Source organism: Elaeis guineensis, chromosome 8 (genome assembly GCF_000442705.2).
Source record: "Elaeis guineensis isolate ETL-2024a chromosome 8, EG11, whole genome shotgun sequence".
NCBI lineage: Eukaryota > Viridiplantae > Streptophyta > Magnoliopsida > Arecales > Arecaceae > Elaeis > Elaeis guineensis.
The window spans coordinates 89,876,287-89,900,486 of NC_026000.2; positions in this window are offsets into that span (position 1 = coordinate 89,876,287).

Consider the following 24,200-nt stretch of genomic DNA (forward strand, 5'->3'; position numbering starts at 1 on the left):
ATATAATTTCAATAGTTGCAATAGCAACGGTACAAAAATAATATTTCTAATAATCTTAGATATATAATAATAATTTTTTAGCTCTAAGATATTTTCAGAAGGTAACTTCAAGATATATGTCTACCAGCTTTTGCTGGGATGGACTCTCCTGCAGCCCTGTAGAGCTCGAAGTCATCCTTCTTCAAAACTCTAATTTTTTGCAGCCCTTGTAATGATTTGCATATATGAGAATCACAGGCGGTATCTAATATTCAAGAGTCTGAATTAAAAAAATTTAATGATAAAATTATATATATCTCATACATACCTTTTGGTGCATTGCTTGCACCAACCTTTACAGATGCAAGATAAACCTTACAATTCTTTTTCCAGTATTCTGTCTTACCACAGTGAAAGAAGGTACCTTGTCCAGAGGCTTTCTTCCCCTTCTTCTTCATCTTGCCACCTTTAGGATTCAATATTTTCTTTGAACCCTTCATACCTGATTTCTTCTTAGAGGTCTTCTCTAGAAGAAGAACTGGAGCCTTATCTTTTTTGATGTGGCCCTCAATTGTTTTGTGCATGTTTAATAGCTCAGGCAAAGAGGTATTTAGCTGGTTCATATGATAATTCATAATAAACTAAGCGAATGATTCAGGGAGAAATTGCAGGATCAAATTCTGATTCAGTTCTCTATCCATCACAAAACTAAATTGACCCAATCTAATGATCAAGTCAATGACCTTAAGGATATGGTCTTGTATGGATGACCCTTCCATCATTCTAATATAGAATAACTACTTAGATATCTCATCCCGAGCAGTTCTACTCTGTTCTCCATATAACTCCTTTAAATTGAGGAGTATGGATTGAGTATCCATGCTCTCATGTTGTCTCTATAATTCGTTGCTCATAGAGGTCATATGATATATTTGACAGTCAAACTATCATTCTTCCATATCCTGTATGTGGATACCACTTCCTTTGTGATATCATCTCCAACCTCTTGTAGCTTAGGGACATCAAGAATATAGAAAAGCTTCTCCTGAGCAAGCACATTTTTAAATTTCTCAACCAATCCACATAATTGGGATCAGTCAATTTATTGGAATCTAAAATTTCTCACAACGATAATGAAGATGCCATAGTAAAAATCTTATAAGTATAAAAATCTAACTAGAAACTATTCTTTCTGCAGATAACCATGTCGAGTTCAAACCCCGAATCCTTGATACAAAAAGGTTGACTGACACAAATTACAAAGACTGACTCTAAAATCTAAGAATTATTCTCAATTCTGAAAAGCTTACCCATGTCCTAGATCAGGAAGTGTCTGTGTTACCTGCTCATCCATCCGCTAATCAATGAGCTGCACTTGGGAAATAGATAGACAAAGATAACAAAGCAAAGTACTACATCTTAGCATCCATATCCAATGATCTTCAGTAATAGGATGAAGACATGAGGACTGTCAGGGAGATGCTGGTTCACCTGCAAGAGTTGTATGGTGAACAGAGTCGCACAGCTCACTTTGAGGTCTCTCGAAGATTTTTCAGAGTAAAGATGCGTGATGGGCAGTCGGTCAATGATCATTATTTGACAATGATCAAAGACAGGAGCTTCAGAAGCTCAAAATGAACATAGACAAGGAACTATAGGTGGATCTGATCTCCAGTCTCTTCCTGATTCATATGGGTTGTTCATCATGAACTACCATATGAATAAGATCGATGCTACTTTGTCAGAGTTATTGAATATGCTAGTGACTGTAGAGGGCACCTTGAAGAGTTCAAGGGGCACAGTTCTAGTTATGGAGCACGCTTCCTCCAAAAGAAAGTATTCTTTCAAGAAGAAGAAAAAGCCCATAAAGAAGTAAAAGAATGAGGTCAAGACCAAGAAATAGGTTCCTAAGAAGGTCGATGATAAGAAAAAATATTTTCATTGCAATATTGAAGGCCATTGGAGAAAGAACTATCCGACCTACCTAGCGACTGTCAAGAGCAGAAAGAAGGATAGACCTGCTGAAGGTACATTTGAAATGCTCATTATTGAAACTAATATAACGATTTTCTCTTTTTCTAGTTGGGTTCTTGATTCTGGTTCAAGTGCTCATTTGTGCACTTCAATGTAGGATCTTGAAGAAGTTAGGGGGTCGAGAGAAGGCGAGATCACTCTCTGAATCGGTAATGGGGCAAGGGTTGCTGTTGTGGCTATCAAAATCTATCCTCTACGACTATCGTTAGGATTTAGTTTGCTTTTGAAAGACTGTTACTAAGTACCTGTAGCCAGCAGAAATTTGATTTTTATCTCTATACTAGCACAGGATAGTTACAATTTTTATTTCAATCAAGGCATGTGTTCTATTTATTTTGAAAATAAACTTGTAGCAAGTGCTTTCTTGATTGACGATCTTACCATTTGCATACCAATGCAAGTGTAAACATTAACGAGCAAATAGTGAATGCCATAGGGTTTAAAAGACCTAGAGATAGGATCAGCCAAAAGTATCTGTGGTCCTTAGACTAGGCCATATTGGAGAAGACAGACTCAATAAATTGGAGAAAGATAGTCTTCTTAGACCATTGACTTCTCAGTCTTATCCAGTTTGGGAATCATTTCTTCAAGAAAAAAGACTAGGCCATATTGGAGAAGACAGACTCAATAAATTGGAGAAAGATAGTCTTCTTAGACCATTGACTTCTCAGTCTTATCCAGTTTGGGAATCATTTCTTCAAGAAAAAATGATCAAGCTTCCCTTTGTGCAATAAGGAGAAAGGGCCATTTAGATATTAGCCCTAGTACACACTGATATATTTGGTTCATTCGATGTATAAGCCAGGGTGGCTATATCTACTTCATAACTTTTATCGATGATTTTTTATGATATGGGTTTGTGTATTTGATGCACCAAAAGTTTGAAGTCTTGAAAAAATTCATAGAGTTCAGACATGAAGTAGAAAAATAGAATGAAAAATCCATAAAGGTTCTCTTCATTCAAATGGAGGAGGGAAATACTTTAGTGAAGAATTTTGGGTGTATCTGAAAGATAATAGCATAGTCTTATAGTGGACACCTCCAGAGATACCTCAGCTCAATGGAGTATCCGAAAAAAAAAATTAGACCCTATTAGATATGGTTCGGTCCATGATGAGCTTCATAGATCTTTCTGACTTCTTCAGGGGACATGCTTTGCTTATTGTGATTCATCTTTTGAATCGGATTTCCTCTAAATTCATTCCTACCACACCCATTTTATAGGATATCCTAAGAAAATCATGGGATACTACTTCTATCTTCCTAAGAATCACAATGTGATTGTGAGCTATCATGCTGTATTCTTGAAAAAGAAGTTTATCCAAGATAGAGGTAGTGGGAGGAAGATTGAGCTTGAAGAGAAAGTCTTTGAAGAGCATTAAGTCCAAGAATCTGAACCCAAAAATGAGCCAGTAAATGTGATATCTCCTCTATCTCGTAGATCAAGTAGGGTCTCCCATCCTCCTGAAAGATATTTAGGTATTCTTACAGAGGATTTAGAGAAAGCATTCTTTGTGGAAGATAGGGACATTAGGAATGATCTCAAAATCTATGATGAGGTAATTTAGATGTAGACTCCAAGAAATGGATGGAAGTGATGAAGTCAGAAATTGACTCCATGCATTCCAACCAGGTTTGGTGCTTAGTAGATTGATAGGGTCAAGATGCTGTCATTAGAACACCGTGATTATCAATCAAATTTTGACTTCAATAAAAATTAAAAATATGTAGAAAGTAGTGAGTTGGATCGAATCCACAAAGAAGATAGAATTTTAATTTGAAATCATTGATTTTACAAAAAGAAAATAAAATTTTGAACAAAGTAATTTAAGTCAGAAAATAAAAATTAAAAGTGCAAAAAATAAATCAGGTACTAAGATCTACTAACTAGATCTTAGCATCTACTTGCATTAAAAATAAATAATAAAAATTTAAAAAATATAAAAATAAATTGATACTAAGATCTACTAATTAGATCCTAGTATCTATGTGCAAAAAATAAAAGACAGGAATTTAAAGTGCAAAAAAATAAATTTTGCATTAATTAAAATTGAAATTCAAGTACAAAAATTTAAAAAATAATAATAAAATAAAATAAAAATAAAATTGTAATAAAGATCTAAAGTTGATCAGCCAAGCCTCATCGAAAATATGGTTGATGACCTCTCCATCTTCTGTCGTACTCCGTAGAGCGAACCCTTCTCTCTTTCTTTTCTTTGGGTCCCTAAAGCTATTTAATTTTTTTTTCTATTTTTTTATACTTTCTACTCAATTTTTTTGCTCACAAAGCTTATTCCCAGACTCCCTATTTATAGATAAATTTTTTATAATTTTTTGTAGGAAAAAGAGTCATAAAATCCTTAGAAATCATATTAATCCCCTTAAGAATATTCTTGGCCATCGGATGGAGCTTGAACCGCCCAGATCTTATCAAAATTCATAGTTTAATCCTTATCAAAGTCAGATCGAACCATAGCTGTTCGATTATGCCTGAGATTGGTTCTGGACCATCAGATCATGCTGATAATCTCTTATTCTCAATCGGAAGCATCTTCAGCCGTCGGATCTCATGATGGATTCATTTTCGACCGTCTGATCGGATAAAAAAATCTTCTTATAAACCGACAACGAACAACAACCATTGGATCGATCTTTAGATTAAATCTCAGTTGTTGGATGGTGCAAAATAGCTTACTACTCGTAGACTGCGTCTGTGGACCGCGCCCTGGCTTTATGGACCGAGCGGCCGGTCCACCATACACCGAAGGCTATTTTCTTTATTTTGTAGGATATTTTAGCTCCATTTTTGCTCTGATTTTTACTTAAAAAATTGGAAAAAATATGTATTAATTTTTTTAAAAATTTCTCTTTATTTTGGTGTTTAAATTACTCAATTAAATTAACATCTATTTTTTTATAAATATATCTAATTTCATATTTTTTTCAAAATTATTTATTTCTTAAAAAAATTTAATAAATTCATAAAATTAGAGTTTTTAAGAAGATGTTAACACCATAAATTATCAAAAATACCTATAATAAATATAAAATTGTACCACTTATTACACTCTCCAACTTGAACTTTGCTCGTCCTCAAGTAAAGAAAGAATTTAGAATCAAGTACCATTTAACTTAAAATCTCAAATTTCACCAAATAATTTTTCAAAAAAGCCACTGATGTTCAGTAGAGTGTGAATGAGATATATCATTGGGGTATTAATACTAGTCAATATGAGAGTTAAACTAAGAACACTAAACTTTTTTTGAACTTTTTCAAATTATCCCTATCTTTATCTCCAAATCATTCACCTTTATATGGACAAGTATATTGTTACTTTCGTCTTACATTTATTGATTGATTTTTTTTCTCTCTTTTTTTTTTTTAAATGTTGTACTGCTATTGAGTGTCTTAACCCCTTAAGCTTTCTATTTGATCTATGTAGCAAGTTTTCAGTCAATGACTCCCAAACCAGATGGTTTTAGGGTACTAGGTATAAAATATCCCTTGAACCTACTTGCTCGAATCAAACAGGCTATGAGTTAAAACTAGCTTTACGACAAAGCTTCTTTATCCTTCATACCTTTTGACACGAAACTCAATGCTTGCTTACGTAAAGAGGTCTGATTACTCAGCATGAAGTACTTGGAAACTTTTTTTTTTCAAAAATAAAGAAATATATAGTTACTTTACACAAGCCCATAAGAAGTTAACTCTTCTTTGATGCTGGTAGAAAAATTTAGAAATACTCAAAAAAAACTGTTTAAGTTCTAAACTTAACTTTTTATTGAGTTTTTTTAATACTTAATTCCTCAATATCTCTCTGTTGGTGCAAAAATCCACATGCATCGAAGAAGCTGGAGTCGAGGGAGTCGCGGTCGCCGTCGAGACCTGCAAAAGAAGTCTAAACCGGAGGTGGGGTTGCTCCGGCAAGACCCTCCAATGCTCAAGTCAGTTCTCTGCCTCAACAAGAATGAAGTGCTCGAACGAAAATTTTAGCAGAGTTTCTAGGTAAAAATGAGAGCTTAGAGAATAACGTATCTGGGGTCCCTCCTTTTATAGACCAAGGAGCAAAGGATTGATAGCGACTGTTTATGATCGCCTCATCGTGGGCCATACGGAGCCAGGATGAATTTATCATGAAGAGTAATGGGGTGGAGTCGTGGCTGTCACCATGGCTCGCCATGTGGAATCGGTTGCGGGGAGTGGAGCGGTGTTCGTTGTCATGACTTGCCAGGGAGTAGTGGAGCCGTGCAGCATCCACCACAGGGAGTGGAGCAGATTTGCAGCCATTACTGCGGCCTGCCGCGTGGAGCCTGTCATGGGGGGGTGGTGGAGCTGCACAGAATCCATCACAAGAAGTGGAGCAGAGTCGTGCGAAATCCATCGCAGGAAGTGGAGCTGATTCACGGCCGTTGCTGTGGCCTGCTGGAGGGCCCAGGCCTGTCAGCCGAAGTTCGGTTGGAGTGTCTGGCGGAGAGAGGTGGCTAGTTATCCATCTGAGAGGAGCTCAGAGTTTGGCTCTCGTAAGAGTCCGGACGAAGACTTCCTTCAGTTGAAGTCGGGGGCGAGGTCCGGCTCCCGTTGGAGTTCGGATGGAGTCTTCCCGCAGCTGGAGTCGGAGACGAGATCTGGCTCCCGTAGGAGTCTGGGTGAAGTCTACCTGCAATCAAAGTCAGGGGCGAAGTCCGGCTCCCTTAGGAGTCCGGACGAAGTTTACCAGCAGTCGAGGTCGAGGACGGACCCGGCTTTTGTAGGAGTCCGGGCGAAGCCTTCCAGCAGTTGAGATTGGGGATGAGGTCTGGCTCCCGTGGGAGTCTGGATGAAATCTGGGCAATCAAAGTCAGGGGCGAAGTCCAGCTCCCTTAGGAGTCTGGACGAAGTTTACCTACAATCGTAGTTGAGGGCGAAGTCTGGCTCCTGTAGGAGTCCGAACGCAGTCTACTTGCGATTGGAGTCATGGACGGAGTCCAGTTCCCATTGGAGTCCGGACGAAGTCTGCCTACAGCCGAAGTCGTGGGCAAAGCCCAGCTCCCGTAGGAGTTCGGGCGAAGTCTGGCTGCAGCCGAAGTCGTAGGCAGAGCCCGGCTCCCGTAGGAGTCCGGGCGAAGTCTGCCTGCAGCCGAAGTCATGGGTAGAGCCCGGCTCCCGTAGGAGTCCGGGCGAAGTCTGCTTGCAGCCGAAGTCGTGGGCGGAGCTCGGCTCCCGTAGGAGTCCGGGCGAAGTCTGCCTGCAGCCGAAGTCGTGGGCGGAGCCCGGCTCTCGTAGGAGTCTGGGCGAAGTCTGCCTGCAGCCGAAGTCATGGGCGGAGCCCGGCTCCAGTAGGAGTCCGTGCGAAGTCTGCCTGCAACCGAAGTTGTGGGTGGAGCTCGGCTCCCATAGGAGTCCGGGCGAAGTCTGCTTGCAGTCGAAGTCATGGGCGGAGCCCGGCTCTAGTAGGAGTTCGGGCGAAGTCTGCCTGCAGCCGAAATCGTGGGCGAAGCCTGGCTCCCGTAGGAGTCCGGGCGAAGTCTGCCTACAACCGAAGTCGTGGGTGGAGCCCGACTCCCGTAGGAGTCCGGGCGAAGTTTGCCTGCGGTCGAAGTCGACCACCGCCGACTTGGGTGGAATCCGCCCGTCGTGGTGAGTCAGGTCGACGTTGGTGGGGGTCCATCCGTCGGCAGAACTTGGGAACATTGTGGAGGCTCGACCACCAGAGAGGTTCGACGAGGTGTCGTCGGAGGTCCGACGCCAGTAGAATCCTCGAGGAGTCACTCCTGACACGAACTTCAACTGAGGAGGGGGGTTTTACACCCAACACCAGTCCCCCTACTTCCGAGTTCGAGTTTCGATCGAAGGAAGTATAGAAAATTTTCACAACCGAAGTCGCTTCCTTGAATTCTGCGCACGACCGCCCTCGAAAACCTTCGTATTTAATGCGCATGTGCTGGAGCCTTTTTTCGATTAGGGTGATCCGAAGAGTCTTTTCGGAACTCCCACCAGGGCGTAATCCTAAGCGTCACGCCATAATGGTCCGCGAACGGTCAGTCCTATGCCGCGGTGAGTGGGACATGTTGTGGGCATTGGTTGACCTAGGGATATCTGCCACCATAACTGCGCTAGGCCCCGTCGCTTATTTAAACCCCCGCCTTTTCTCCAGGGGCCTCACTTCACCTGAGGGTTGGTACTTTTCTTTCGCCTGAGAGTTTAGCCACTCAGCCACTCCATCGGCGCCCTTTTCGACTTCGAGCGCCCTTCGCACCAATCTTTTCCATCCCCGTCGGCTTCCCGCCATCTTCAGTCCCCCGAGCCCTTCCGAGCGGTTCTCCCATCGGGGCCCCCACCCTGGAGGCCAACCTCGAGAGAATGCCGCGGACCAAGAGGAGTGTGAGGAGGAAAACAGCGGCCTGCGAGTTCTCCGACTGTCAAACTGTCACTGAGGGTTCCCGTCGCCTTAAAGGGGGCTCGAGGGAGAATTCTTTCAACAACAGGGATTTAATAACGGAGACAATTGATGAGGGCGTTCCGCCCAAGAATTTTGGAGTAGCTGAATGGGGTGACACTAGTCAAGGGGGCAGAGTTGTCGTCACAAGCTGTAGCGGGATTCTTGACGTCGTCGGGGCCGAGGGACCAGAAGCGGTCAGCGCCGACGGTGGGGCAGTAGAACTTGTTGCGGGGATGGTGGAAGTAGTGCATGCCGACCTTGTCGGAGTACCCAGGACGGTGGCCGCCATGGAGCACACGGTGGTGGCGTATGCCTCCGGCACCATCGCGGCCTCCGGGGTATCTCTGGTTCTTCTTGATGCAGGTCGTCGTCGCCGCTGCCGTTGCCTTCGCTGCCCCTTGAACTCTATCCCATCTTTTTCCCCCTAGGGTTGGGGTTTCGGTGATGGAGCGGAACAAGGCGGGGGGCGAGAGTCGAGAGGTTTATCACACGCACTGAAAAATACTGCTGAGAAGGATGGAATCGGGAAGAGAAGTCGGCAGCTCGAAGTGGTCTCCGGTGTATTTCTTTCGAGTCTTATAGTTACGTCTAGTTACGTCTTCTTTTTCTAGCCCTCTGGGTCTTGTAACTTACATCTTGTTAATCGAAAAATGAGAAGGAGATTTTGTCACTTCGTTCGCACTTTGCATCGAATTGCTGTCTGCCGAACTTCTTTCCTTTACCATTGTTATTGTTGTATCCCCTTCTCTCTCTTTCTCTTTTTTCTTCTCTTTTTTATTTTATTTTTTTTTTGATGTCGTCCGGAGGTTACTGGTTGTTGCCACGTCAGCTCGCCTTTCCAGTTATCCTTCTTCTTCAGCCTTAATGGCTGTAAATTTAATAAATAATATGAGAAAGAAATTTTCTGCTACCTCTTTTACTCACGTGTTGAATTGTCACTTGCCGAGCTTCTTTCGGCCTTTGCATCGTTCGAAGGTACCCGATTGCCATCGCATCGATCCATCCTTTCGTCCATGGCCGCAGATTTGCCTGGGGTCGCTCGGGTTTGGCACCCCCCCTTAGGGCTCGAGCTCAGAGGTCTGAGCTTCTCGTCACCCTGAGGAAGTCGTTTTATCTCGGACTTGCATTGAGAGAAAGCTGGGGTTCTTGACAAGAACCCCAATCCCTGCTGAGACGAGGATCTTTGCATCTTTGATGCTGTTTGTTTTCCATTCGTCGCTAACGTAGTCCATCACTTTCCTTTTTAACTCCTCTCCCCTTTTCCCCTTTTTCTTTTTCGAGTGGGATTTTTCCTTTGCTCTTGGTGGGGTTGCGGGAGTCTGGCTCCCGTAGGAGTCCGGGCAGAGTCTTCCTATAACAAAGTTGGGGACGAAGTCCGGCTCCCATAGGAGTCCGGGTGGAGTCTACCTGCAATTAAAGTCAGGGGCGAAGTCTGGCTCCCGTAGGAGTTCGGATGAAGTTTACCAGTAGTCAAAGTCGGGCATGAAGCCTGGCTCCCGTAGGAGTCCGGGAGGAGTCTTTCCGTAGCCGGAGTCAGAGATGAGATCTGGCTCCCGTAGGAGTCCGGACGAAGTCTTCTTGCGAAGGGACCGCTGGGAAGGTCTCCTTTTTCCCATTTGGTCTTGAATGACTAGGCCTCAATTGGTGTCCGGGTGAGGTTCTTCCCCTATTTATGTCGTAACAGGTTTCAGCTCTGGTTAGGACAAGGTTCTCCTTCTGTCCCTAACGCGACTGTAGGGGCATATATGGGCGCTGCTGGGCCTTTCCCCCCATCCGATCTAGGTGTAATCGGGCCTTCGACTTTTCTCACGTTAGGACGAGATTCTCCTCCTATTCCTAACATGGCTGTAGGGGCACATATGGGCATTGTAGGGCCTTTCCCCTCATCCGATCTAGGTGTAACCGGGCCTTCGACTTTGCTCATGTTAGGACGAGGTTCTCCTCCTATTCTTAACATGGCTGTAGGGGCACATATGGGCGTTGCAGGGCCTCTCCCCCCATCCGGTCTAAAGAGAACCGGGCCTTCGACTTTGCTCAAGTTAGGGCGAGGTTCTCCTCCTATCCCTAACAGGGCTGTGGGGGCACATATGGGCGTTGCTCGGCTTCTCCCCCCATCTGGTCTAAAGAGAATCGGGCCTTCGACTTTGCTCAAGTTAGGGCGAGGTTCTCCTCCTGTCCCTAACAGGGCTGTGGGGGCACATATGGGCGTTGCGTGGCCTCTCCCCCCATCCGGTCTAAAGAGAACCGGGCCTTCGACTTTGCTCAAGTTAGGGCGAGGTTCTCCTCCTGTCCCTAATAGGGCTGTGGGGGCACATATGGGCGTTGCTTGGCCTCTCCCCCCATCCGGTCTAAAGAGAACCGGGCCTTCGACTTTGCTCAAGTTAGGGCGAGGTTCTCCTCCTATCCCTAACAGGGCTGTGGGGGAACATATGGGTGTTGCTTGGCCTCTCCCCCCATTCGGTCTAAAGAGAATCGGGCCTTCGACTTTGTCGAGACGAAGTTCTCCTCCCGCTTCCGACACGATTTGTTTTGACTGTCCTGTCGATATAGGCTTGTGCCAAGGGAGGAGACATGTAGATATGCAACTTTTATTTAAAATAAAGTTAGCGATAATACATTCGTAGGTTTTTCGAGCTCCATGGTCGTGGGAGTTCTGCTCCTCCGAGCTCCTTGAGGTAATATGTTCCAGGCCAGACCACTTCTTTGACTTCATACGGGCCTTCCCAGTTTGGGGTGAGCTTCCCTCAATCCTGAGGTTGCGAGACGGTGGCTCGTCGAAGCACTAGATCTCCTGCTCTAAAGACTTTATTCTTGATCCGAGAATTGTAATAGCGGGCGACTTTCTGTCTGTAGGCTGCCATCCGAACTTGAGCTACCTCCTACTTTTTTTCCAGTAAGTCGAGGTTGGCCTTAAGACCTTGCAAATTGTGATGTTCGTTGAATGCCACGACTCACGCCGATGGGAGTTTAAGCTCAATTGGGATAACTGCCTCTATTTCGAAGGCTAAAGCAAAGGGGGTCTCCCCTGTGGGCAGTCTTTGGGTAGTTCGATACGCCCACAACACATGATAAAGTTCGTCTGCCTAGGTTCCCTTTGCCTTTTTGAGCCTTGTCTTGATCCCTTGCAGTAGGGTTCTGTTGGTCACTTCAGCTTCACCGTTTGCCTGAGGGTGGGCTACTGATGTGAAGTTGTGGGAGATATTTAGATCTTCACAGAATTCGACGAATCTTGCTCCTGCGAACTACCGCCCGTTATCAGTGATTAGGGTTCTTGGCAGACCGAACCTGCAAATGATTGACTTCCAGACAAAATCTTGCACCTTAGCTTCTGTGATTTTCGCCAGTGGTTCGGCTTCGACTCACTTGGTGAAGTAGTCAATCGCTACCAGGAGGAACTTCCTCTGCCCCAACGCCACGGGAAAGGGTCCAAGGATGTCCATCCCCCATTGTACAAAAGGCCATGGGGCACTCAAGGGTGTAAGCTCGGTGGCGGGCTGTCTCTGGATGTTGGCATATTTCTGACATCGATCACACTTTCTGACGTATTCAATCGAGTCATGATGCATCGTCGGCCAGTAATATCCTTGGCGGAGCAACTTGTGGGATAAAGATCTAACTCCCAGATGGCTTCCACAGATTCCTTCATGCACCTCCCATAAGGCGTAGTCAGCTTTCGAAGGCTGGAGATATTTTAAAAGGGGCAAAGAGTATGATCTCTTGTATAACTTGTTGGGAAATGTGTCCCAAAAAGCCAATCGTCAAGCTGTTGACGGTTGAGCAACCAAGTATTGTAATTGATTTGTTAATAAATAAAATATATTTGGCATTTTCATCATAAGCTTTCATCTTCTAATGAACTCCGTTGTTATGATGAAGTCCTTAGGACTATTTAGATTCGATAAAGAGAGGATTTATCGATTAGTCCTTAAAACTGTTCACGACCAAATGATAGGCTGTTAATAAGGATGACAGCTTCTATCGAGCATAGGTCGCTGTAGGCCATATGGGTTGGTTGTCCTCTTAACCAAAGAGTGTGGAGACACTGGTATGGCATACAGGTGAGATGTAAGGGTACATCGTCATTGAATGTGACCAACTCCAGAGTATTCTGCTGTCGAGAATGTCTCTGATGGGATATAGGTATAAGTATCCCTTAGACTTGAGATCGCCTCAGTGACTTGCAAGCAACTCACTGTGCTTTGGTACTGGACTAACTGAATTTCTAATTCAGGGACGGAAGGCTTCTGGGCACAGTCAAGTACTTGCGAAGTCAGAGTGTGATCGAGATGGGATTGACCACTCCAAGAGTTGGAGAAGAATGAGTCGCTGTATTTCAATTTAGCAAAACCTTGGCCAGGGTAATCCATTAGATGGATTTGATATTTTGAAACACAATGTGGACAACCTGATCAGAGTTGACAGTTGAACTCTGGGATGTCCTATGATCATTTTGGTCAAGGGGATGAATTATATGAAAACTATATCCGCATGGGTTCTAAGGATGTTGTTCTACACATTCGACCTATCCAGTCGTCGGGTACCATTGCTAGACGGTCACTTCGATTGGTATAGGAATTTGTTCCTATGCTACCGGCTTAGGTTCGGACCTATGAGGTCACACACATTAGAGTTCATGATCCGATCAGATGGTTGATCAACGATTAAGAATCATTCTAGGGTTAAATAATCAATACGATTGACATTTAACCCAGTGCAAGTGTTGCAGGAGGATCGATTAGCAATTCAATTGCTAATTGGCTTAATTTGATTAAGCCAATGGGCTGAGATGGAGGGAGGAAAGATATGAAAACAAAAACCCTAGAAGAAGAGGGTCTTCTTCTAGGGTTTTTGTTTTCATATCTTTCCTCCCTCCATCTTGAGTTTCCTGAGAGTGTCTCAGATCTGAAACTCCTCCTCCTACTTTTCATCTTTGAAAGAGTCCAAATCAAGAAGAAGGAGGCACCTGATCAACCATCAAAGAAAGATCGCGCAGTACTAGCATACTGTGCTGATTTCCTGAAGCAGGACTTCTGATCGAGATTCGTGGGCTCGTGTGGACGACTCCTAGAGGCCGGACGCGTGTGCGGCTTGCAACATCATCCTTAAGCCCGGATCAGCGAGGTTAGAGCGTCTAACTTGCAAGGTAATAGATCTGATCTATTATTTAATACATACATTAGATGTAGCTAGTATAGAAACATGTTGATATGATCAACATGTAGTTCATACTATATTTATATATATTTTAATTTTTGATTTAATGCTATGTAATAATCATATAATAGGATCTTAGATCTAGGGATTTTTTGATCTTAAAAAATAAATTTTGATTTATTTTAGTCTTCCGCTGTATGATCTTGAAAAAGTTTCAAGATCTAACCCTGAAACCCTAGATCTGGTTCCTACAATTGGTATCAGAGCCTAGGTTCTTTATTACATGATTATTTATACATGCTTAGATTATTTTTTAGATTATATCTAATTTATAATCTGATTATTAAATCTGAAATTAAAATTTTAGATCAATCACAAACTGCAAGGTTGTCCTGCTGTAAGGTTTACCCCTTACAGTGCAAAGGTTGTCCTAGTTTGTGTAGATCTATCTTTAATCATAAATTTATTAGATATGATCTAGATTAAATTTATGATTTATTAGATTTAAAAGATGTTTAAATCTGAAATAAAATCTCTTTGTTAATAATTTTTGTGCAAAAAAAATGTTTAAAGTTGAAATTGTTTCAATTACATGAACCTGTTTAGATTAGATCTAAAGTAGTTTCATGTTTATTTCACTTGCATCTTGATTATGAATCAAACATGCAATATGGTTGGAAGAATCATATTGTAAAATTATTTTACAAATATGAAAATTATTTTTTGAAAAGCCGAACCCAACCCTCAGCCCAAAACTTAATTAAGAATTAAGAAGTTGTTTGATTAGGTTCTAGGATTGTGAATTGAAGAACCTAAGACACAAATCATAACACATTGGGTTAATGGGTTAGTGGGAATTAGGTCCATTAATTGGGTTAGACCTATGGTTAGATTAAAGATGGACTTAATTAGAGAATTGACTAAATCTAATCAATTGTTGTCTTAGATTAGGTCAAAGATTCTCTAGATCAATTACAATAGTTGTAGTTGGTCAAGTCCATGTCTTTAACGAGAACCAAATGGACTTGATTCTTGGCTAAGCGGTCTAGCACGAACTGTTAGGTTGATCTAATCGAAACTAATTAAACCAGTTGGTGTCTAAGGTAAACCAGACCGGTGGTTTTTAATTGGGAGCCCGCTTACCTGGCCATTTCTGATGGTGTCTAAGGCAAGCTTTGGCAGACCCTCCCACTGATCGAACTTACCTGGCCTCTTGGTGAAATTATATTTTGATCGGATCACTTGACTATTCGAGCTGACCCATGTCAGCTAGGTAAATCAGTGTGACTGATTTAGGTGCTCCTAGACCAGCCCGGGTCTCCCTTAAGCTGACTTGGTGAAGCCAGTGGGAGGATCATGATAAGCTGGTTCATCTGACTTCATCCTCTATATTATTTAAATCTTCTAAAATTATTAGGTCCTTAAAATGATAAAGTTATGGAGATAACTGAGTCATAGCCTCCCATTAAGGTGTTTGATAATGAGTCCATGAACTCAATAATCATTGCAGACCCAAAGGCCTGGTGCTTGTTGACTAATGGAATTATCACTCATCATATGACGACTTGGAAGTATCTCTCTAATGGTGGTTAGGTGAGCCAACCAATGTTGGGCTTAATCATTCGTTGGTTAGATACACCAAGTATGATCATGTTAATGGTTGAACCTAACTGGATCCTTATAGTGGAGGTCAAAGCCTACTGATTAGGTTTCTGGGGCAAAATTAAAATTACTAGAAATTGTTTAGAGAAACAATTGGTTATGAACCTACCCTTAGATGTACATGGGTTGGCCAACCAAAGTTGGGCATGTGTGCAGTCTAAGTGGATTCTAGTACCCGCTAAGGAATTAGGGTAATTCCTCGAGTTGGAGGTAGAGGCTACCAATTCGAATAAAATAGTGGGAGAAACCTTTTGATTAAAGTCCAAATCTTTAGGTTTAATGAATCAATTACTAATTAGGTTATGGTTCTCCTTTGTGCAAATATGGCCACTTCCCTATCGCTCCGATCATTGTTGGACAATGATAAGTTGGTGGGACCCAACTTCGGTAGCTGGTACCGAAAGTTGAAGATAATCCTGGAGCATGAACGGATCCTATATGTGATAATAGATCCTGCACCTGAGAAGCCAGCTGTCAATGCACGTGGAACAATCAGAGACACTTACCAGAAGTGGCTCAGTGATCGGACCATGGTGCGCTGTATCATGCTGGCTATCATGAGCGACGAGTTCAGTCGCAGATTCGAGATGGCTCAGCCAAAGGATAAGCTTCAAGTGTTGGAGGATGCCTTTGGCACACCCGATGACGTGGAGAGGCACAAGACTAGTTGTGCCATCTTCAATGCCAAATGCGGGATGGTGCCTCTGTCACTGATCATGTATTGTACATGATCGAGCTGATGGAATGATTGAGCAAGCTCGACTTTTCCTTGCATGAGCAACTTGGAAAAGATGTAATACTAAACTCGCTGCCCAAGTCTTAACTCCCATTCTTCACTTATTATAGAATGACAAAGCCTGAAGAGAACTACCATGGGTTATTGGGGTTGCTTCAGAACTTTGAGAAGGATCACCAACTTCATAAGGAGTTGATGAATTTAGTGGGAGGTTCGTCTTCTGGTTCTTGACCTTTTAAGAAAGGGAAGAAGAATAAGAAGAAGAAAGTAAAGAAGGTGCAAGTTCAGGCTAGGACATCAGTACAGAGCCAGACCAAAAAGGTCAAGCCTGATAAGAGTCTATTCTACTGGCAAGCACCCTAGATTAGATAGTGTGTCAGATATCTACTTATGGCACTGTAGGCTAGGTCATATAAACAAAAACAGAATAAACAGGTTGACTCAAGAGGGAATCTTCGAAGTTAGTGATTGTAAATCACTTCCAACCTGTGAGTCCTGTCTTCTTGGTAAAATGACCAAGTCACCTTTTACTGAAAAAGGTGAGAGAGCTACTGAGCTCTTGGGCCTAGTACATACTGATGTATGCGAACCCATGAGCACCAGTGCTAGAGGTGGATATTTCTACTTCATAACTTTCACGGATGACCTATCCCGATATGCATATGTCTATCTGATGAAACATAAGTCGGATTCATTTGAAATGTTCAAACGATTTCGAAGTGAAGTAGAAAAACAAACTGGGAAGAGTATTAAAACTCTTCGATCTGATCGAGGAGGAGAATACCTTTCTAGTGAATTTCTCACATATCTAGGAGAGAATGGGATTCTCTCCCAATGGACTCCTCCAGGAACACCATAGCATAATGGTGTGTCTGAAAGGAGGAATCGGACTCTGTTAGACATGGTCCGATCCATGATGGGTTTTGCTAGCTTGTCGATATCCTTCTGGAGACATGCACTCGAATCGGCCTGTTATCTATTAAATAGGGTTCCAAGTAAGTCTGTAATTAAGACTCCATATGAGATATGGACAGGACGTAAGCCAGCACTTTCACACCTTATGGTCTGGGGGTGCCCGGCCTATGTCAAACGATTAGTCACAGACAAACTTGGACCTAGATCTGACAAATGCTCATTCATAGGGTACCCCAAAGAGACAAAAGGATATTTTTTCTACCATGCTGATGAACAAAAGGTGTTCGTCAGCCTTAAGGCAATCTTTTTAGAAAAGGAGTTCCTTGGTGAAGGAACCGTTGCCTCTAAGGTTGAACTTGATGAAGTTCAACAGGTAGAAGGACCGACACCAATAGCTGAACCTGAGTCGGATATGATTAGATCAGATCCAGAGCCCAATATACCTGTACCATTAAGGCGATCCGGTAGAGTACCGCATCAGCCGGACAGATACTACGGTTTCTTGATCTGGGACGGTGATCCCATTGAACTTGATGAGAATAATGAGGATCCGATCACCTATATGGATGCTATGCAGAGACTTGATTCTGAGAAATGGCTTGAAGCCATAAAATCTGAAATGGAGTCCATGAAGGTCAACGATGTATGGACATTGGTTGACCCACCTGAAGGGGTTAAACCCATTGGGTGTAAATGGGTCTTCAAAAGGAAGAGGGGCGCAGACGAAAAGGTGGAGACCTATAAAGCCCGTCTGGTTGCCAAGGGGTATCGTCAACGTTATGGTATTGACCATGATGAGACGTTTTTCCCTGTGGCAATGCTCAAATCTATTCGGATAATGCTTGCAATAGCTGCCCATCTGGATTATGAGATCTGGCAGATGGATGTAAAGACAGCTTTCCTGAATGGAGAGCTAACTGAAGAGGTGTATATGATACAACCTGAAGGGTTTACATCCACAGATGAGTCCAAGGTGTGCAAGCTTCAGAGATCCATTTATGGACTGAAGCAAGCTTCTCGGAGTTGGAACATGCATTTTGATAAGGTGATCAAAACGTATGGCTTCATTAAGAATGGAGAAGAGCCCTGCATCTATAAATGGGCAAATGGTCCAGTTGTGGTATTCCTTGTCTTGTACGTGGATGATATTCTCTTAATCGAGAATGACATCCCCGCACTACAGGGAATAAAAGTTTGCTTGTCATCACAGTTCTCCATGAAGGACTTGGGTGAAGCATCCTACATCCTAGGGATGAAGATCTATAGGGATAGATCTAAAAGGATGCTTGGGTTATCCCAGTCCATGTACGTATACACTGTGCTGAAGAGGTTCAGCATGGAGAATTCCAAGAAGGGCTATCTATCGATAGGCCATGGAATTTCTCTCTCTAAGAAGGATTGTCCGACAACTCCTGAAGAGAGAGAGCATATGAGTAGAGTCCCATATGCTTCAGCCGTGGGATCTATCATGTATGCCATGACATGTACAAGACCAGATGTGGCATACTCACTAGGAGTAGTGAGTAGAAACCAATCTGATCCTGGAGAAGATCACTGGAAAGTGGTTAAAGCCATCCTTAAGTATTTGAGAAATACTAAGGACCAATGGTTGGTTTATGGCGAGTCAGATCTGAAACTTGTGGGGTTCATGGACTCCAGCTTCCAATCTGACCATGATGACAGCAGGAGCGTGTCGGGTTATATCTTTACTCTGAATGGTGGAGCCATCTGCTGGAAGAGTTCCAAGCAGCATACTGTGGCAGACTCTGTTTGTGAAGCGGAGTATATCGCAGCATCAGATGCCGTGAAGGAAGCTGTGTGGCTGAGGAAATTCATCAACGAGCTCGAAGTAGCACCCTCCCTCGATGGTCCAGTCCTGCTCTACTGTGACAGCACTGGTGCCATAGCTCTGGTGAAGGAACCTAAAGCATATTAGCGGACGAAGCACATCTTGCGCCGCTTCCACCTGATCCGAGAGATCGTGGATCGAGGTGATGTTGACCTTCAGAAGATCGACGGAAAGGAGAACCTAGCCGACCCCTTCACTAAAGCCCTGGCAACCAAGGAGTTCGACAACCACAAGTCGAAGATGGGTATTAGATACTGTGCCGAGTGGCTTTAGGACAAGTGAGAGTTGTTGGAAAATATGTCCCAAAAAGCCAATCGTCAAGCTGTTGACGGTTGAGCAACCAAGTATTGTAATTGATTTGTTAATAAATAAAATATATTTGGCATTTTCATCATAAGCTTTCATCTTCTAATGAACTCCGTTGTTATGATGAAGTCCTTAGGACTATTTAGATTCGATAAAGAGAGGATTTATCGATTAGTCCTTAAAACTGTTCACGACCAAATGATAGGCTGTTAATAAGGACGACAGCTTCTATCGAGCATAGGTCGCTGTAGGCCATATGGGCTAGTTGTCCTCTTAACCAAAGAGTGTGGGGACACTGGTATGGCATACAGGTGAGATGTAAGGGTACATCGTCATTGAATGTGACCAACTCCAGAGCATTCTGCTGTCGAGAATGTCTCTGATGGGATATAGGTATAAGTGTCCCTTAGACTTGAGATCACCTCAGTGACTTGCAAGCAACTCACTGTGCTTTGGTACTGGACTAACTGAATTTCTAATTCAGGGACGGAAGGCTTCTGGGCACAGTCAAGTACTTGCGAAGTCAGAGTGTGATCGAGATGGGATTGACCACTCCAAGAGTTGGAGAAGAATGAGTCGCTGTATTTCAATTTAGCAAAACCTTGGCCAGGGTAATCCATTAGATGGATTTGATATTTTGAAATACAATGTGGACAACCTGATCAGAGTTGACAGTTGAACTCTGGGATGTCCTATGATCATTTTGGTCAAGGGGATGAATTATATGAAAACTATATCCGCATGGGTTCTAAGGATGTTGTTCTACATATTCGACCTATCCGGTCGTCGGGTACCATTGCTAGACGGTCACTTCGATTGGTATAAAAATTTATTCCTATGCTACCGGCTTAAGTTCGGACCTATGAGGTTACACACATTAGAGTTCATGATCCGATCATATGGTTGATCAACGATTAAGAATCGTTCTAGGGTTAAATAATCAATACGATTGACATTTAACCCAGTGCAAGTGTTGCAGGAGGATCGATTAGCAATTCGATTGCTAATTGGCTTAATTTGATTAAGCCAATAGGCTGAGATTAAGTCTAATTAAATATAATTTAATTAAATTTATTTTGAGCTTGATTGGATCAAGTCCAATTGGTTTATTGGATAAGCCAAGTGCAAGGAAAAACTAGTCCTAGTTCAACTAGGACTTGGGTCAATCTAATTTCTAATTTGTTTAGAAAATTAAATCAGATTTAAATCTAATTTAATCTGATTAAATTAGGTTCTTAATTGGGTAAAGATCTATTTTAATTGGGTTGATCTAATTTTGATTTGATTTGGTTTGGAAAACCAAATTAAAACAAGTCATAAGACAGAATCCTAGTAGGACTAGGATTCCACCTTGCGCCACATAAGCCTTCTCCACGCCCTCTCTCTTAATTCAACGCCAATCTCCACTTATTTTGTGCGACAAAAGCCCTCTCCCAGATTTCTCCCACGTTCACAAAAGGTCTCTTCTCTTGTTTCTTACATGGAAGGTGGTTTGGATCAAATCTAAAAGGAATAAGTTTGGATTTTGAATTCTATGAGATAGAGTTTTAGAAATCCAAAACTCTTTCAATTTTGCATCGAATTTATCCAAATTTTTTTTGGAATTTTTGTGGCCTTTAGAATTTACATTGTGAACCCTTTTCTGGTGATCCATTCACGAAAATATGGAGGAGATGCTCAAGAGTTAGGCGTTCCTTAACTTGCCATGTTTGGATAAGCCTTGACTAGGTGTTTGACCTAGACAAGAACTCTATCATATCTCTCTATATAAGATGTGTTTCTTCGTGAAATTTTAAGGGGAATCAGAGATTTGAGATACCTATTCACCATCCAAAAATGAAAGAGAAATACCTTTGGGTCGTGGAGATATAAAAGATGCAAGTTAGGGCATTTAGAGAGAAAAACGTGAAGAAGAAGAGGGTCTTCTTCTAGGGTTTTTGTTTTCATATCTTTCCTCCCTCCATCTTGAGTTTCCTGAGAGTGTCTCAGATCTGAAACTCCTCCTTCTACTTTTTATCTTTGGAAGAGTCCAAATCAAGAAGAAGGAGGCACCTGATCAACCATCAAAGAAGGATCAGCGCAGTACTAGCACACTGTGCTGATTTCCTGAAGCAGGACTTCTGATCGAGATTCGTGGGCTCGTGTAAATGACTCCTAGAGGCCGGATGCGTGTGCAGCTTGCAACATCATCTTTAAGCCCGGATCAGCGAGGTTAGAGCGTCTAACTTGCAAGGTAATAGATCTGATCTATTATTTAATACATACATTAGATGTAGCTAGTATAGAAACATGTTGATATGATCAACATGTAGTTCATACTATATTTATATATATTTTAATTTTTGATTTAATGCTATGTAATAATCATGTAATAGGATCTTAGATCTAGGGATTTTCTGATCTTAAAAAATAAATTTTGATTTATTTTAGTCTTCCGCTGTATGATCTTGAAAAAATTTCAAGATCTAACCCTGAAACCCTAGATCTGGTTCCTACACAACTTGCCCTCATAAAGGATGTATTGGGAGGCTTGATTTCTGAGCTTTCGAGCTTCTTTTGCATCCTGGGGGAGAACCCTGTCTCTGAGATATGTTATCAGTGGGTCGATCCAGCTAGGCTCATGGCCAATTTCCATCACGGCCTGCGATTCTTCCATACTCGGGCACTAGAGAACTTCGAAGAAAACACCTTTGGGTAATTCGGCTGGAGCCAGCGTTGCCAGCTTGGAGAGAAGGTCGGCCCTAGTATTTTCCATCCTCAGAATCTGCCTGATGTTGAAGCTACTGAAGGCGGGGACGAGCTCCTTTACCTTTTCAAGATATTTAGCCATGCTGTCCTCCCGTGCTTCGTAGTTTCCATTGACTTGTCCCACTACTAGTTGGGAGTCGCTGTGGACCTGGAGCCAATCTACTCCCAGCTCTTTGGCGATCTTCAGTCCTGCTATCAGAGCTTCATATTCTGCTCCATTGTTTGTTGTGGGGAACTCGAAGCGCAGAACGTACTCCACGATGATTCCCTCTGGACTGACATGATCAGTCCCGTGCCCGCGCCCGACATGTTGGAAGACCCATCCACGTAGAGGGCCCAAAAGCAACCTGAGGGATCTGCTTCTTCTTTGGGGGAGTTCGGTCGGGACTCCAGGCCATCAATTTCACCTTGTTCAGGTTCGACCTCCTCTGGGATAGTACACTCCACTATGAAATCTACCAATATCTGAGCCTTCACTACTGGCCTGGGCCGATAGCTGATGTCGAATTCTGTGAGCTCGATCGCCCATTTTGCCATCCTCCCGGAGATCGCCCATTTTGCCATCCTTCCGGAGGCATCCGCCCTGTGTAGAATCGCCTTGATCGGTTGATCAGTGAGCAACGTTACGGTATGCCCTTGAAAATAGGGTCGGAGCCTCCGGGCTGCAATCAACAGGGCGTAAGTCAGTTTTATTAATTTGATATACCTGGTCTCGGCGTCTCTCAACGCACGACTGACGTAGTAGATCGGCCGTTGGACTTTTGCTTCCTTCTTGACAAGGACTGCCGCGAGAGCCATGGGAGAGACCGCCAGGTATAAAAATAGTTCCTCTCCAGGCTCTGGCTTCACCAACAGTGGAGGTGAGCCGAGGTAGCTCCTTAGTTCTTCGAATGCCTGTTAGCACTCAGGGGTCCAACAGAAGTTCTTCGGCTGCTTGAGGGTTTGGAAGAAGGGTAAGCACCGTTCGGCCGACCTCGAGACGAAGCGATTCAGGGCTGCTACTCTCCTTGTAAGGCACTGAAACTCTTTTATCAACTTCGGGGCGGCCATCTCCTGGATGGCATGAATTTTCTCTGGGTTGGCTTTGATTCCGTGTCCCAATAAAATAAAGCCCAGGAACTTCACCGAGGTCACTCCGAAAGCATATTTGATCGGGTTCAGCTTCATCTTATATTTTCGGAGGGCGCCAAAGGCCTCCTCGAGGTCGGCGATGTGGCTCATGGAAGATTTGCTTTTCGTAAGCATGTCATCCACGTAGACCTCCATATTGCGGCCGATCTGTTCCTTGAAGATTTTGTTCACCACCCGTTGGTAGGTTGCGCCTACATTTTTGAGGCCGAAAGGCATGATCCTGTAATAGTAAAGGCCACAATTAGAAATGAAAGCAGTCTTTTCTTCATCTTTCGGTGCCATCCTGATCTGATTATAGCCAAAGAATGCATCCATAAAGGTGAGAAGCTCATGGCCCGAGGTCGCATCCACCAGTTGATCAATTCTGGGCAGAGGGTAGCTATCCTTTGGGCAGACTTTATTCAGCTTTTTGAAGTCTATGTACATCCTCCACTTGCCGTTTGCCTTTTTGATTAGGACAATGTTGGAAATCCAGTCAGGATAATTGACTTCCCTAATGAATCCGACTTTTAGGAGTTTGTCCACTTCTTCGGCTATCGCTTTCTGCCTCTCCGATGCATAACCTCAGATTTTCTCTTTCATCAGTCGATGCTTGGGATCGACGGCCAGGCGGTGCTCCATGACTTTCGTGTCAATCTCCGGTATGTCTGCTGGGACCCAAGCGAAGACGTCCACATTCTTTCGTAGAAAATTGATGAAATGCCCCCGAACCTCTTCCCCTAGGCTGGAGCCGATCTTCACCACATGTTTCGCATTCCCGTCGTTCAAAGGGATCAAAACCAGATCTTCGATTGGGCCGCCCCTCTCCTCAGTGAGGTCATCGTGGGCATCCAGCCCATCAACTGGACAGGGGTCAGATTGGTCGCTTCTTTGCAGGGCTATGTTGTAGCAGTGTCTGGCCAGGGCTTGGTCTCCTCTGACCTCTCCGATCCCCTGGTTGGTAGAAAATTTTAACTTCAAATAGTAGGTTGACACGACAGCTCGGAGAGCATTGAGGCCAGGTCGGTCGAGGATCGCGTTGTAGGCTGACGGTGCCTTCACCACCAGAAAATTTGCCAGAGCCCTGGATTGTCTTGGATAACGACCGCAGCTATAGTCAAAGTTATCACTCCCTCCACCAGGACAGCATCGCTAGCAAACCCTACCAGAGGGGAGCTAATCGACCTCAAATGGCCATCAAGAATGGACATTCTTGAGAAGGCGTCGTAGAACAAAATATCAGCCAAACTTTCATTGTCAACAAGAATGCGGCGGACGTCGTAAT